At 35.4% G+C, this 15195-nt stretch overlaps 1 long non-coding RNA gene across 1 annotated transcript in view; it reads left to right on the forward strand.

Moving 5' to 3' along the window:
• LOC147828823 (uncharacterized) overlaps window positions 1-15195 on the forward strand; it is a 105979-nt gene that overhangs the window by 12262 nt on the left and 78522 nt on the right. The window contains exon 2 of the long non-coding RNA XR_015450056.1: window positions 12530-12647. This is a non-coding gene — a long non-coding RNA (uncharacterized LOC147828823). The remainder of the gene's footprint in view (window positions 1-12529; window positions 12648-15195) is intronic.

Genomic DNA, 15195 nt, shown 5'->3' on the forward strand with positions numbered 1-15195 from the left:
TCAACCTCCAATTATAATAATTATAAAAAGATAAAAAAAGAATCCCACTGGAATCATCCATATAGTTAGTCCTTGGTCATCTCATTAATATATATTTCAATGGGACTAATGATTGGACTGGTTGGAAGGAAGAATCCTGGATTGTGAAATGGTGCCATAAATACGTGTGAGTCCTTTATAAGAATTAGATGTGAAGAGGAGAGAGATGAAAGGTTATCTTCAAAGGAAAAGGGTTTTGGTCAATGAATGTAAAAAGGATGTAAAGTGGACAATCAGATGTCTTTCTTATATGAAGATTGTGCATAGTCGCCACTTTGTGATCCCTAGTTTCAACTCCCTCAATCATTTTTTTTGAATTTTATTTTATTGGTACATTTTAGGTATACAATATGATGACATTAATCATTGGAAATTTGCACCTTTACATAATCTCTCTTGGTCCTTATTTTTCCCCCTTCCCCTGCCCTCCCTTCAACCCCTCCATCCCTCCCTATTTACAAAGACTTTGTTTCCATTTTTTCATTTTCTCATATTAATTCCATTCCCTTCTTTCCTTTCCCCTACCCTTCCCACTTCCTTCCTCTTTGCCCCTTTTCTTCCTATTTCACATTATCTATTATACCTTTTAGTCCTTATTTACACTTTCAATTTCTCACACCAGAGAAACTATTCAGTATTTATACATGTGTGTCCTATTTATTTCACTTAAGAGTATGGCCTCAATGTGCATCCATTTAGCTATAAATGTCTTTAGTTTCTCATTTTGTATGGCTGAGTAGTACTCTATTTTATAAAAAAAAACAACAAATTTTCTTTATCCAGTCTCCAATTGATGGGCATTTGGGCTGTTTCCAAGTTTTAGCTATTTCAAATTGTGCTGCTGTGAACATGGGTGCACATATATCACTGTGGTATGATTCTTTAAATTCTTTGTGGAAGATCCCCAGCAGGGGAATAGCTGGGTCAAATGGGACTTCCAGTCCTAGTTCGTTGAGGTATCTCCCTACTGATTTCCAAGTGGTTGCACCAGTCTACACTCCCACCATCAGTGGAGCAGGGTTCCTCTTTCCCCACAACCCTGCCAGCATTTGTCACTGGTTGATTTAATTATGGCAGCCATTCTTTCTGGAGTGAGGTGGAATCTCAGTGTTGTTTTCATATACATCTCTTTAATGACAAGTGATTTTGAACATTTTTTTCATGTATTTATTTGCTATTTCTACTTCTTTGTCTGAGAAGTCTGTTCATTTCAGATGTCCATTTTTGGATTGGGTCTTTAAATTTGGGAGGTCTGATTTTTAAATTTTTTTTATAGATTCGAGATAGTAGACTTGCCTGAGGAACAGCAGGTGAAGATTTTTTCCCACATTGTGAGTTGTCTCTTCACACTGCTGGTTTCTTTTGCTGTGCGAAGTTTTTTAATAAGAAGAGATCCCACTTGTTGATTGTTTGTGCTAGTTCACTGAGCAACTGATGTTTTGTTCATACAATCTTTTCCTACACCAATGTCTTCAAAAGTTCTACTTAACCTCTGTTACAGCCGATTCAGCATTTTTGTTTTAATATTTAGATCTTTAATCCATTTTGATTTTAGTTTAGTGCATGGTGAGAGATGTAGGTCTAGTTTTAATCTTTGACAAGTTAAAACTCTATTTTTCCAGCACCATTTATTAAAGAGGTTATCTTTCCTCCAGTGAGTGTGTTTGGCTCCTTTATCGCGGATGAGATGGCTGAGTGTGTCTGGAGTTGTTTCTGCATCTTCTAATCTGTTCCACTGCTCCTCAGGTCTGTTTCTTTGCCAGTATCATGCTATTTTTATCACAGTAGCTTTATAGTATAGTTTCAAGTTGGGGGTTGTGATACCCCCTGGCATGTCTCTGTTACCTAGAATTGCTTTTGCTATTCTAGGTCTCTTCTTGTTTCAAATGAATTTTTGGATTGTTTCCTCAAGATCCGTGAAGTATGCTTCTGGGATTTCAATTGGGATTGCATTGAATCTGTATAGCACTTTTGGAAGTATGGCCATTTTCACTATATTGATCCTTCCTACCCAGGAGCAGGGGATGTCTGTCCACTTTCTGATATCATCTTCAATTTCTCTTTTCAGACTGCTACAGTTTTCGGAGAAGAGGTCTTTGATTTCTTTTGTTAGGCTGATTCTTAGTTATTTCAGTTTCTTGAATGCTATTGTGAAAGGAATCATTTGCCCTATTTCTCTCTCAGTGAGTCTGTCATTGGTGTAGAGGAAAGCTATTGATTTTTGTGTGTTGACCTTGTATCCAGCTACAATACTGAATTTGTTTATTAAGTCTAGAAGACTTCTGGTGGCGTTCTTGGGGTCTTCTATGTAGAGTATCATGTCATCTGCAAATAATGACAATGTGACTTCTTCATTTCCTATCTTTATTCCTTTTATTTCTTTCTCTTATCTAATTGCCATGGCTAATGTTTCCAAAACTATATTGAACAAGAGTGGTGATAGTGGACATCCTTGTCTTGTTCCTGATTTTAGTGTGAAGGATTTCATTTTTTGACCATTTAGTATGATATTGGCTGTTGGTTTTTCATAGATGGCTTCTATCAGTTTGAGGTAGAGACCATCTATTCCAACTTTTTGTAGGGTTTTTATCATATGTGTATGTTGTATTTTGTCAAATGCTTTTTCTGCATCTATTGAGATGATCATATGTTTTTTGTCCTTGGGTCTATTGATATGGTGAATTGCTTTGATTGATTTGCATATGTTGAACCATCCCTGCATCCCTGGGATGAATCCCACTTGGTCAAGGTGTATGATCTTCTTGATGATCTTCTGCATTCTATTTGCCAGTATCTTAGTAAGGATTTTTGCATCTATGTTCATTAGTGAGATTGGCCTATAGCTCTCTTTTTCAGTTGGGTCTTTTTCAGCTTTGGGGATTAAGGTGATGCCTGCTTCCAGGAATGTATTAGGGAGCATTGCTTCCCTTTCAATATCATTGAAAAGTTTAAACAGTAGTGGCAGTAGTTCCTCTCTAAATATCTTGTAGAATTCAGCAGTGAAGCCATCAGGACCTGGGCTTTTCTTAGTTGGTAAGTTTTTAATTATGTTTTCAATTTCATTGGTTGGTATTCGATCATTTATAATTTTTAGGTCTTCTTTGTTCAGCTTTGGTAATTTATATGTATCTAGGAATTTGTCCATTTCTTCTGTGTTTGCCATCTTATTGGTATATAGGTTGTTAAAGTAGGTACTGATGATCCTCTGAATTTCTGCTGGGATTGTTTAATTTTACCCTTTTCATTCCTAATTGCATGGATTTGGGCCTTTTCTTTCCTTTTTCTGATAAGTTTTGCTAAGGATTTGTCAATGTTCTTTATTCTTTCGAAGAACTAACTCTTGGGTCCATTGATTTTTTGTATCATTCTCTTAGTCTCCATTGCATTGAGTTCTGCTCCAATCTTTATAATTTCCTCCCTTGTATGAGCTTTGGGTTTGTCCTGCTCTTCTTTTTCTAGAAGCTTGAGGTTCAGCATCAGGTTGTTTAATTAGGCTCTTTCTGTTTTCCTCATATGAGTATTCACTGCTATGAATTTCCCTCACAATGCTGCTTTCATTGTGTCCCATAGATTCCGATATGTTGTATTGTCATTTTCATTTAATTGAAGGAACTGTGTGATTTCTTCTTTAATTTCTTCTGTGACCCATTGGTTATTCAAAAGTGTACTGTTCAATTCCCATATGTTTATGAAGTTCTTGTGGTTTCTTTTGCTATTGATCTCCAATTTCATCACATTATGGTCTGATAATATACAAGGGATAACTTCAATTCCTTTGCACTTACTTAAACAGGTTCTATGAGGGTGTATGTGGTCTATTTTGGAGAATGACCCGTGTGCATCTGAAAAGAATGTGTATTCTGATTTTGTGGTGTGGGACACTCTGTAAACATCTGTTATTTTCATTTGTTCAAGAGTTCAATTGAGTTCTAATATTTCATTACTTATTTTTTGTCTAGTTGATCTATCTATTTGTGACAGTGGGGTATTGAGGTCCCCACTACCATTGTATTAGTGCATATATGACTTTTCATGTCCATTAGTATTTGTTTTATATAGTTTGACACACTTGTGTTTGGTGTCTATATATTTACCATTGTCATCTCTTTCTCTTGTATTATTCCCTTTACAAGGATATAGTGTTCTTCTTTGTCTCTCTTAATCAGTGTGGGTTTGAAATCCATTTCATCTGCTAAGATGATAGCTACTCCTGCTTTTTTTGGGGTTCCTGTCGCATGGAGTATTGTTTTCCACCCTTTAACTTTCAGTCTATGAGTTTCTTTTTGAATTGTGTTTCTTGTATGCAGCATTTTGTTGAATGTTTCTTCTTGACCCATTCTGCCAGTCTATTTTTTTTTATTGGTGAGTTGAGACCATTAACATTGATGGTTATAACTGATACATATTGACTTATCATTGTCATGACTTTTTCTTTCTCTTGGATTCTCCCCCTTTACATTTAATTTCTTGTCACACCCAGTGGATTCATTCTGCTGTGCCTCCTGGGTTTCTGATCCTCATTATCTTTTCCTAGGGTATTGTCTAAAGTTTTTTGGAGTACCAGTTTGGTATTCATGAAGTTCCTAAGGTGCTCTTTGTCCTGAAAGTATCTTATTTCTCCATCAATTTTGAAAGATAGTTTTGCAGGGTACATCAATCTGGGTTAGAGTCTGTTTTCCTTTAGGGCTTGGAATACATCACTCCAAGCTCTTCTTGCCTTGAGAGTTTGCATTGAGAAGCCTGCTGTGATTCTGATGGGCTTTCCTTTGTATGTGATTTGTTTCTTTTCTCTAACTGCTTGTAGAATTGTGTTCTTCTGTTGGGTTTCTGGAATCTTAACAGTTATATGCCTATTTGCAGATTTTTTGATCAAGGGTAGTTGGAGTCCTATATGCCTCACTTACCTGTATGTCAAGTTCTTTTCCCCTGCTTGGGAAGTTTTCTGCCATCACTTCTGTGAACAGTTTTTTATGTCATCTGCACTTTGTCCTGTTTCTTCATTGAATCTGTCTTATGTTATTCTTCCTTGCATCCTCTAGCAGCTGCTGGTTTGATTTCTTATGGTCCCTTACAATTTAGAAGCAATTTTTCTTTTCCTGGTCACTAATTGCAATCTTATCTTCTATATCTGAAATTCTGTCCTCACATTGGCTCATTCTGCTGTGTAGACTTTCAATGGAGCTTTTAATCTCTTGGAAATCTGTTTACATCTGTTTTATGGATTCCATTTGTTTAAAAAAAATTTTTTTCCCCATGTAGTTCTTATGTTGAGATTCCATCATGTTCTTCAGCTCCTCTCTAGATTTATTAATCATGTCTTGCACTAAGAGCACAGTCTGTGCTGTTATCTGAGAAATTACTTCTGATTTCATTTTTTCCAGTTCCCTTTTTGTTGCCAGTTCAGGGAGTCCAGGTGGTTGAATATTAGAGTGTTCCATCTCATTTCCCTTTGAGGTTGCTGTAGGTGATTTTGAAGTCTGGTTTTGATACTTGTCTATGTGTCTTCTCATTTGGACTAGGGTAGTGGTGGTGGTGGTGCTGTTGGTGCCTACATGGCTCACCTCCTTTGCACTGAGAGCAGTGGTATGGTGGCCTGGAAGCCCCTTCCTCTGTGCAGGGACCAGTGGAATGACGTCCTGGAGGCCCCTTCCTCTGTACTGGGAGCCCCTCAATTATTTTTGTTCTCTGTAATTTAATGTCTTTGGGAATTGATAGTGAAGCATTTAGAAATTAGAATGTCGAGGTTCAACAAAGCCCTCTTTCTTGAGCCCTACCTTCTGCAAGGGAGTTCTACCATCTGAGGAATGCTCTTCTTTAGGATACTTGAGTGGAGATGTATTCCTTTCATGACACTTTCCAGTGACACCACTGCATTAGAAAACAGTAGATGTGACAGCACTTTATTCAATCTGAAAGTATTATTTTTTGTTCCGTAGTAAACTAGTTGACAGCTGGCCACACTTGTGATTAAGACACGTAGTTTAATTGATTTGTAACCTGTGAGAATTTTAAGATATCCTTGTGTTTTTGAAAAAAAAAAAAGAAAAGCAAAGCTTGTAGTTAACATGCCTGTGTTGTTTTCCATCTCCTCCTTGTTTTCAGCCAACTGGAAATAAACAGCTCCTTTGCTACTTTCCATGAAAGATTCCTTGCACCAATAATTTTATGATTGTAACTGTTTTCTAGAAATAGGTACTTTCAGTGGCTTTCTGCAATTTGGGCTTAATCCACTTTGTTTTTCTCTTGAGGCACTCCCTGTTTCTCTAGCAGAAAGGCCCTTTTGGTCAACTGTCAGAACACAGGTACCTTTTCAGAACTTTCCCCACAGATGTCTTCCTTAAGAGAGAGGATACAGAACTACCAAGAGCCAAGCAACTTCCTTATCTCATCACACTGGTGGACACTCTTCTTAAGAAGGATCAGTTACAGGATTGGTAGCAAGGTTGTTTCTCTCCTCTAGATTTTGACCTTCTTTAAAAGACAGGACACGTTCTAACTTAAATTTATCTTTCAATTAAAATATACATTAAAGACTTAAGTGCAAAATTGCCAGCTTGCCTGATTTTCTTCTGTGTTTTACAATCTGAATTATTTAAAGAATTAATTCAACATTTTAAAATGCCTAAAACACTTCCAGTTGTAGATTTAGGCATGCATTGTCTTCCACAATGCTTACACTGCACTTTAATATCATCTGATGACAATGGGCACTTAAAATGCACTCAATGCATTTAGTCTTTTTTAGACTATAACTTTATTTTAGCTTTGAAGACTGATGACTAAAGTTTTAAAATGTTCAATCTATATTTTGGATAAATCTGTACCAATGAGCCCAAACTGAAAAAACTTTGATTATATATGGTGTAAAATCACTTTACCTTCTATTAATAATACTTCCAAAACTTTACCTGTAAAACAACATTTTTAGAAATCTATGTTTTATCAGAAGATGATGTATTTGTTGTCAATCTTTTATGGGTAAAGGACACAGAATGGCTATGCCATGCAATAACAATTTCAATTCATCAGAATTAAGAGAACAAATTAACTGTAAATTATTAGCAAAAAACAATGGATACAAAAGTGTAATAATTAACTTTCAATTTTCTCAACCGTTTTAGAGAAAAAAAGATCAAAGACTCAAGGTTTCTTTGTCTAGCAATATTTTGCAAAATGTCAGGTCTCTCCCTTGTAAAACCAAAAGAATAGAACAGTACTTGAAAGGTTTTTTCTTCCCTCACTACTGAGCCGACCTGCTATATGGTAACTATGATTAACCATGGAGTTTTGCTGAGTTTGAGACATTATGTATTCTATAAATGCTTAGAGGACGAGGATTGTAGTCTGTGAAAATGAGGCAGAAGGGGTTCCCATGAGTTTCAGAGAAGAAATTATCAACAAGTACTGTTGTGACCAGAAGTCTACATGAAAAACACTTAGAGCACATTGGACTTACTTGGGAGCTTCCAAAACACTTCTACTCAGAGCCTATCCAGATCATTTAAATCAGAATCTATGAGAGAAGGACTCAAATGTGGACATATTCTAAAATGTCCTAGGTAATTCTGATGTGGAACTGAGGTTGTAAATCACAAATTTAGAGACTGAAACAAAGAAATGTTATTTTACGCATCAGTGAGAAAGGAATTTGGAATTTTGTCTATTATCTTCTCACTTGAACAGCTTTTACATGTTTCCTTTTTTAGATAAAAACCTGATGCTTATAAATAAGTGCAGTGAAATTTTTTGGAATCTTTTGGTTGTAGCAAGAAACACTTGATGTGTTGTAATGACTACAAAGTTGGGCAGAGTAGATAATTTTCAGAAAAGGATGAGTTGGTTAATATGTAAAAATTAGAAGTCATCGTGTCTATGTGTACCTAGGTATTTATATTTGTTTTGTTCTAATTTTCATGTCAATTAGATAACTCTAAAATAAAAATTAATATTCTTAGCTGTTTGCATTAAACATTAGGAAACATTTAAATTAAATAGCATAAAAGTAGTGTTTTTTCTAAATTATTATCCTTTTAAGTCTTACTCTTTCCATGAGGGAAGTTATCATGAAGACCTTGGTCAGATTTCTCTGTTCCAGGGTTTCTGAAATTATGGCTCATAGTTCTCATTGAATCAGAGTAACACTGGCTGCCTATTAGAGTGAAAATTCATGGTCTCTGCCTCAGATATACAGAATCACAATCTGAGTGAGAGATTTGTAGCTTACACTTTCAAGCTTCCTTGGAAGTTTCGGTGCACAGTAAATTTTTTATAATCATTGCTCTATTTACCTGTAATGTAAAACTACTCAACGTTAGGGTTAAGTGTTGTTATGCCATAGTAGACCAGAAGAGGGCAGCAGAAAGTTGGAATTTATGGGAAAGAAGTGAAGACTGGAGGACCCTTGGTAGTCACCTGGAATTTGAAAGAGCCTGCTTCCGGCAAAAATGGATGCCAGTTTGTAACTACAACGGAGCATAAAGTGTGTTGGTCGGTTCTGTTAGGTATTTGCAGAGTGCTTAAGGAGATGAGAAGAGTTAATTCAAAACCACATGTCAAAGTGGAAAGCAAGTCAACTGGAAAACATTCCTAAGAAACAGAGTTTTAGGGCACATATAAATCCAGACTAGAGAAGGGAGGCACCAAGAAGGTGCTAGAACTGAGAGAAATTGGACAAAAAGCATGACAAGCTAGGGGAGATGATTTACATATTAACTGAATTCATAAAATAAAAAAGCCCTGCACTGAATTTTAAGGGACTTTGATTTAATTTCTGACTTAAAAATTGATCATGCTGAGAAAATAAAAAACAAAACCTTAAAACATGGATTTTCAGGGGCTGGGGATTTAGCTCAGTGGTTCGGCCGCCTGCCTTGCAAGCTCAAGAACCGGAGTTCAGTCCCCGGTTCCAAACAAACGAGCAGACAAACCATGGATTTTCAAAATTCTCGTAATATAAATGAGCTAGAAACCCTTACGTCTTGTTAATATAAAATAGTTCCTTTGAGAGTCGTCGAATCCTACGAACAATTACTTTGTTAGTGCTCAGTGTTTCTACTTACTCTTTGTCAAAGCATTACCTTTAGCTAAAAACTTAGACTTTCCTTACTGTACATTTTATACTTATAGTTTTACATGCATATTTATGTTTCTACATATACCTTTCATTTTTATAATATATTTTTCCCATTCTATTTACTTCTGTAAATAAATTTCTGCTTTTTTTCCGGGCTGAATGCAAATTGTCTAGATATCTATAATTATAATATCTCTTGCTAGAATGTGTTTATGAAGTTTGTCAGCACTAATCTCCTCACAATGATTCAATTGAAGTTACTAGTAAATTGTGTCTTATTAGATAGAAAAAAATTCCTTACCTCACTCACCCCAAACCTTTCAGTAATTCAGATATTTGTTTCAGATGTTCATTCTTGCCAGGGAAAATAACTTGCCAAGTTTACTTCAGCATCTTCACTGTTAAGACTTATGATATCATATTTTTATTCTCATATATAATATTAGATATATCCTGTAGATATATTAGATAAATATTACTCATTGTTCCATTAATTCATGTACTTAATCCCTTTAAAGTAGAGAAAAGTAGATAACCCAGTATAGTATATTGCCAGACACAAAAACACAAAAGCAAATGATTGTGGGCACTCAGAGATTTGAATGAGCTATAAATAATCTTTGAATAATAAATAAAACAAAAGAAAATAGCCACTCGAGTCTGTGACTGGTATTCACTATACATTGCTAACATATGGTCAAAGATAGAGCCAATTTTAAAAATGGTATAAGAGGAAAAGGATAACATTTTGATAAAAAAGTAGACTATTTTTAGCAGAGTAGCTGATATTATAAATTTGTGTAAATATTTGTTGTTGGTTGGTTAGAAAAAAACAAAACAAGTCATTTTTCTTTTTTTTTCAAATATGAATAACAACCAGTTCATCTTCAGGTTAAAAGAAAACGCATTTAAGTGAAGTATTTATATATACTCCAACAAAAATATTTCATATGAGAAAAAAGAAGCACAGAATAGTATGTAATGTAACCAAAAGATATTTAGAGATATAAAAATTTACTCTATAGAATTGAAAGAGCTGAGATATTGCTACCGAAGATCTCCCTTACCCTTAAAATCACTCAGTGTGTTTGTTTCCATGTATATAATATATATGTAGATAGAAGAGAGACTTCAAAGAAAAAAAGAAAAATTAACTTTTATTTTACTGAATAATTCAAGTGAATAATTTAGAAAAACACAGGAAAGTATAAGTAAACTGTGTAAAGATAAGAGTAAAAATACCTGCCAACAGCATCCTGAAATCACAGTATATTTTTCCCTGGGGACACAGCATAAAAGAGCAGACAGCAGGACTAGCATCTGATATATTTTTAACACATTGCATTACCCTGAAAGTCAGGGAACAAATAAAAAGCAGAGCATGAAACTGCATTAGTCATATTAAGTCCTTCAAAAGCTGTTACAATAATTATTCTCAAAATAACAGCAATAATAATTGTTTTCAAAAGTAAAATGAGTGCTAGTTAGAAGCATGGTGTTTGTATTGCTTTTTTTTTCGGGGATCAAACTTGGGACCTTGCTCTTGCTAGGCAGGCAGTGGAACCACTGAGCTAAATCCCCAGCCCAGAAGCACGGTGTTTGTAATGTTGTGGAACTCGTTGCTATAAGCGCCAAACTTGTGGCAAACAGATTAATCATATATGTACAAGAATTATACGGGCGATGCAGGTGTGAATGGTCTGAAATGAAGAAGAGACGATATTGTAAGCACTAAGGGGACAAAAACAGCTAGAGAAACATGCAGTAGAAAACCTGGTGGTCTTCATCCACCCATCCACCCATGCACCCATCTTTGTATCTGCTCATCTCTCCATATCCATTATTGAGCATCTAATGCACGGAGGCACCAGGTAAGGCGAAGAGCAAACTTGGCTCCTCTCTTTGGAAATTTCTATGTAAGTGAGATGTGAACAGTGGACACAGGACAGAGAAAGCCATTGACGAGAAAACACTCATTTGGTGTCCAAAGCTTACTACCACACCACATTCAGTCCATTTTGCTTTGGAAGCTATATTCTTCAAACAAATAAAATAGCCTTAAGAACATTTTATTTATTTTCAGATGAGCACTTTAGTAAAATAAAAATGCATTGAAAAATAAAATAAAATAATTTTATGAGGCATTTCTTTGTCATTTAAACTTCACTAGTTTGAACTAGGTAGGGTGGCAAACTTTGAATCTCAGGACTCTGGAAGCTGAGGCAGTAGGATCACAGCAAGTTTGAAACCAGACTGGGCTGCCTAGTTAAATAATGTTTGAAAGCAAAAGCAACAAAAATACATACAGACCTGTATAAGTTTTACAATTATTTGCTACTTTATTTTAATGATTAAAGCAGATATGAAATAATATGAAGTATATTTGAAATATTAGGGAACTTAGAAATATGAAAGTGTATTCCCATTTGTTCCATATAAAGGTGCTACCCAAATTATTTTGGCTTTCTACTGAATTTTATTTAGACTACTACTATTTTTGTGTATATAATTATAGGATGTTATGTAAGGCATCATTGTATTGGTTCAGGCAAAAGAATGATATTATCTTTTTCTACATTCACAAGTTAAAAATGCTTAAAAGGGCTGTGTATGGGGGGTGAGATAAAAAGTTATGGACTTCTTTGGATTGTCTCTTGTCTATTTGTCATGACCACTATGTGCAACAATGGAAACATTTCATTAGCATCCTCCTTCCTCTGGGGATCCAGGGTGGAATTTAGAGAGGAACGACTTCATGATTTGGAAAGCCAGAAGTGAAGCATTAGCTATCATTCCAAGGAGCATGTGGGTATCTGACACGGTGACTTTGTCAAATGCAATGGCTTCATCTAAACATGGTGATTTCACAGTCTATTTCACCAGATATGCTTCATCATCATGGTAGCTGTGTAGAACTCTCTGTAACCTCCAGGTTTAAGATGTTTATTTGGTGGCTAAACATCCCCCCCACCCCCCAACCTGTAGTAGCTTTCCAATCTACTCCATGGAAAAAGGCTAAGGTAATGATAACTATTCTTATAATTTTGGTGGTAGTTTCCACACCCATGCAAATTCAGATCCCTTTAAAACACATTATCTGCAATAACTTTGATTGCTTCTTTTTGACTCTTCAAGAATAGTAACAGTGCTGTATCCACATTGGGTACTTAGTCAAAGGGAAAAAATATCAGTAGTGCTGATCCTTTTACTTAAAATTTCAATACTTTTTCATCACAACTGTTTTCATTGACTTGATTTCTTTAAATAGTACTTCAAAATATTAGTTATTTCAGGTTCTGAGTGTCTCATGTCCCCATTAGTTTTACTCCTGGGGACAGTGTTCATCTTCCTGTTCCTTTGCTTATGCATCATCTGAAGGTGTATTGGTATTTACTACTCCATGTTTACTTTGTACAGGCAGAATAAATGTTATCAACAAAGTGGACCGGAGTAAAATGGGAAATGTATTTCTGAAGAATAAATTATAAAGCGGCTAAAGATGAATTCATATAGCTCTGTGGTGAGACAACAAACGGTATGGATGTATATTGTTATCATTTTCAAGTGAAAGCAAACTTACTATCTTTACAATGAATTACAGTGTATGTGCTTATGGCACATATGTGTAGATATGTATGTTGCTTGACTAATAGCTGAATACCAAGGAAAAGAGGTGTATTATTATAGTAAAGAAATTATATCTGGAAGAGGAGCTCAAAGTGGAGTTAAGCCATGGTTAAATTTAATTTGCTGTTCTCTCCCAATATCCATCTATATCCTCAGTCATACAGGCAAGTTGATTCAGGACTGTGGTAGTAATCACCATGTCTTTTGTCTTTAAGTCTATTATTGGAGAAAACAACTTTATTTTCTTTGCAGGGTGTAGCATTGGTTTTGATTCTATATTTTTTAGGGAAAAGCAGTTCTAATGGATTTTATTAAGCAAGTCCTAGGAGCCTGTAAGGAAGTTTTTTAGGTTTTAAATATGTTTATTTCAACTATACTTTCTGTACCTGGGAAAATAACCAGAATATATTTGGAATCTCACTGAACCTACCATGAGGTGGACCTAAGAACAGAACTTCACTAATGAACAGGCCCCTACTTGCAGTGGCAAACAAAAATGCCATTTTGAGTCCCAAGGAATTAATATACTCTCAATAATTCCCCAAATATCCAAGAATTTCTCATTTTTTTAATGAACAGTCTTCTTGCTGTAACTCCCTCTGGTAGTAATTCAAGTCCTCAGCTTGCAAGAACAAAACTGAACAAAACCAAGGCCTCTATAAAATATTTTTCATTTACAATTCAGGTATGTACAATTTTTCAGAGTGTACATATATTTCAGTCCAAGGGGCATCAACCATTGTAAATTCTGCCCTAACTCCAGTGTTCATTATGGTACCCATGCTCATCTTACCTGATTACTCTTATGGGTGAGCAAATCTAGCAGGACTTGCTTCTAAGAGACGGGGATGTTCACCTGGATCCTCACAAAGAAGTTTCTCACCTCTAATTCTTTTCTTATCCTGGAAACAGCTAAACTCTCTGCTTTTCTTCCCAAAGAAGTTATTAATCTCATAGCTGACACACCTCTGCTTTTCAGCAAATATCTTAAAAGGAGACAGGGTTAGCTGTAGACTCAGCTCTCTTCCTTATTCATTATTTTAAAATTTGTATTTTTTAAAATTACGTTTCGGGTCTCTTTAGCTCTGCGAATGTAACAAAAGCTCTGTTTCTTCTCCACTTCCCAAAAGTCAGCTCTTCCTAGACAAAATGGAGATTCTTTATTTTAAAATTAAATTTGTTTTTGAAACATAAAAATTAAAATTACACATATTTATGGATACTATAAGTTGTTTCAGTACATGAATACATTTTGTGAGATTTGAATCAGGTTCAACCTACCTATCTTCCCAAACATTTTTCATTTCTCTGTGGTGAAAACTTCAAAATCCTTTCTTTTACCTTTTTTTTTTGGTACCGAGGATCGAACTTGGGTCCTTGAGCTTGCGAGGCAGGCAGCGGAACCACTGAGCTAAATCCCCAACCCCTTTTTTCTACCTTTTGAAATGTATAGAACATTATTGTTACCTACATCTACTGCATAACTTTTTACTCCTTCCTAACTGTAACTTAGTTCCCATATATCAATCCATTTTTTATTATTTTTTTGTCTCTAGATCTTTTTGTCAGGTTTGTGGATGTATAATTTGCACACAACAAAATTTACCCATTATAAGTGTACAGTTCTTTGATACTCAACAAATACTGTAACCTAAGATTTCTGTAACCACCACCATCACAATCAAGAAAAAGAACATTAAAGGATTTCCTTTTGAAATCAATTCTCTCTTCTTATTCCTAGTCTTAAACAACCACTGACTTATACTCAGTCCATGCATGTTTGCTCTTCCTAGAATATCATATAAATGAAATCATGTGGTTTGTAGCTTTGGGTTCTGGATTCTTTCACTCAGCACAGTTCTTTTGAGATTGACCCACATTGCTGCATGCATCTGCCATTCATTTCTTTTTGTGGCTGAGTCACTTTCATCGCACTGATATGATAGAATTGTTGATTCATTCACCTGAATATACGTGCAAAGATTGTTTCTGAATGTAGTTATGAATAAAGATGCTATAAACATTTTCATACAAGCTTTTGTGTGGACATATGTCTGTATTTTTCTTGAATTAATACCTAAGAATGGGATTAGTGTGTGTCTTAATTACTTTTTTCATTGTTGAGACAAAATACCCAACATTTAAAGTTAAAGGAGAAAGGTTTATTTAGTTTACAGGTCATAGAGGTTTCAGTCCAGAGTTGGATGGCTGCAAGGCAAGATGGCACATGGTAGAGGGACATCTCAGAGGAGAGCAACAGTTTATGGAACCCACATGGTAGCAAAAGCAACAAGAGACCTTAATAGCATCTTTCTGCCCCTTTTATCTATTCAGAATACTGAGGGCAAGTAGCACTCACACTCTTAATCCTAGTGCCCTCAGGTGTAACATTGCACCATGAATCAGTCACACACTCTAGGTTCCCTTGCTTCTGAAAAAGCCTTATCTAAGACTAC

The sequence above is a fragment of the Heterocephalus glaber genome, unplaced genomic scaffold, assembly GCF_053883595.1.
Source record: "Heterocephalus glaber isolate CG9 unplaced genomic scaffold, H.glaber_assembly_v1.0 deba00000901, whole genome shotgun sequence".
Taxonomy (NCBI): domain Eukaryota; kingdom Metazoa; phylum Chordata; class Mammalia; order Rodentia; family Bathyergidae; genus Heterocephalus; species Heterocephalus glaber.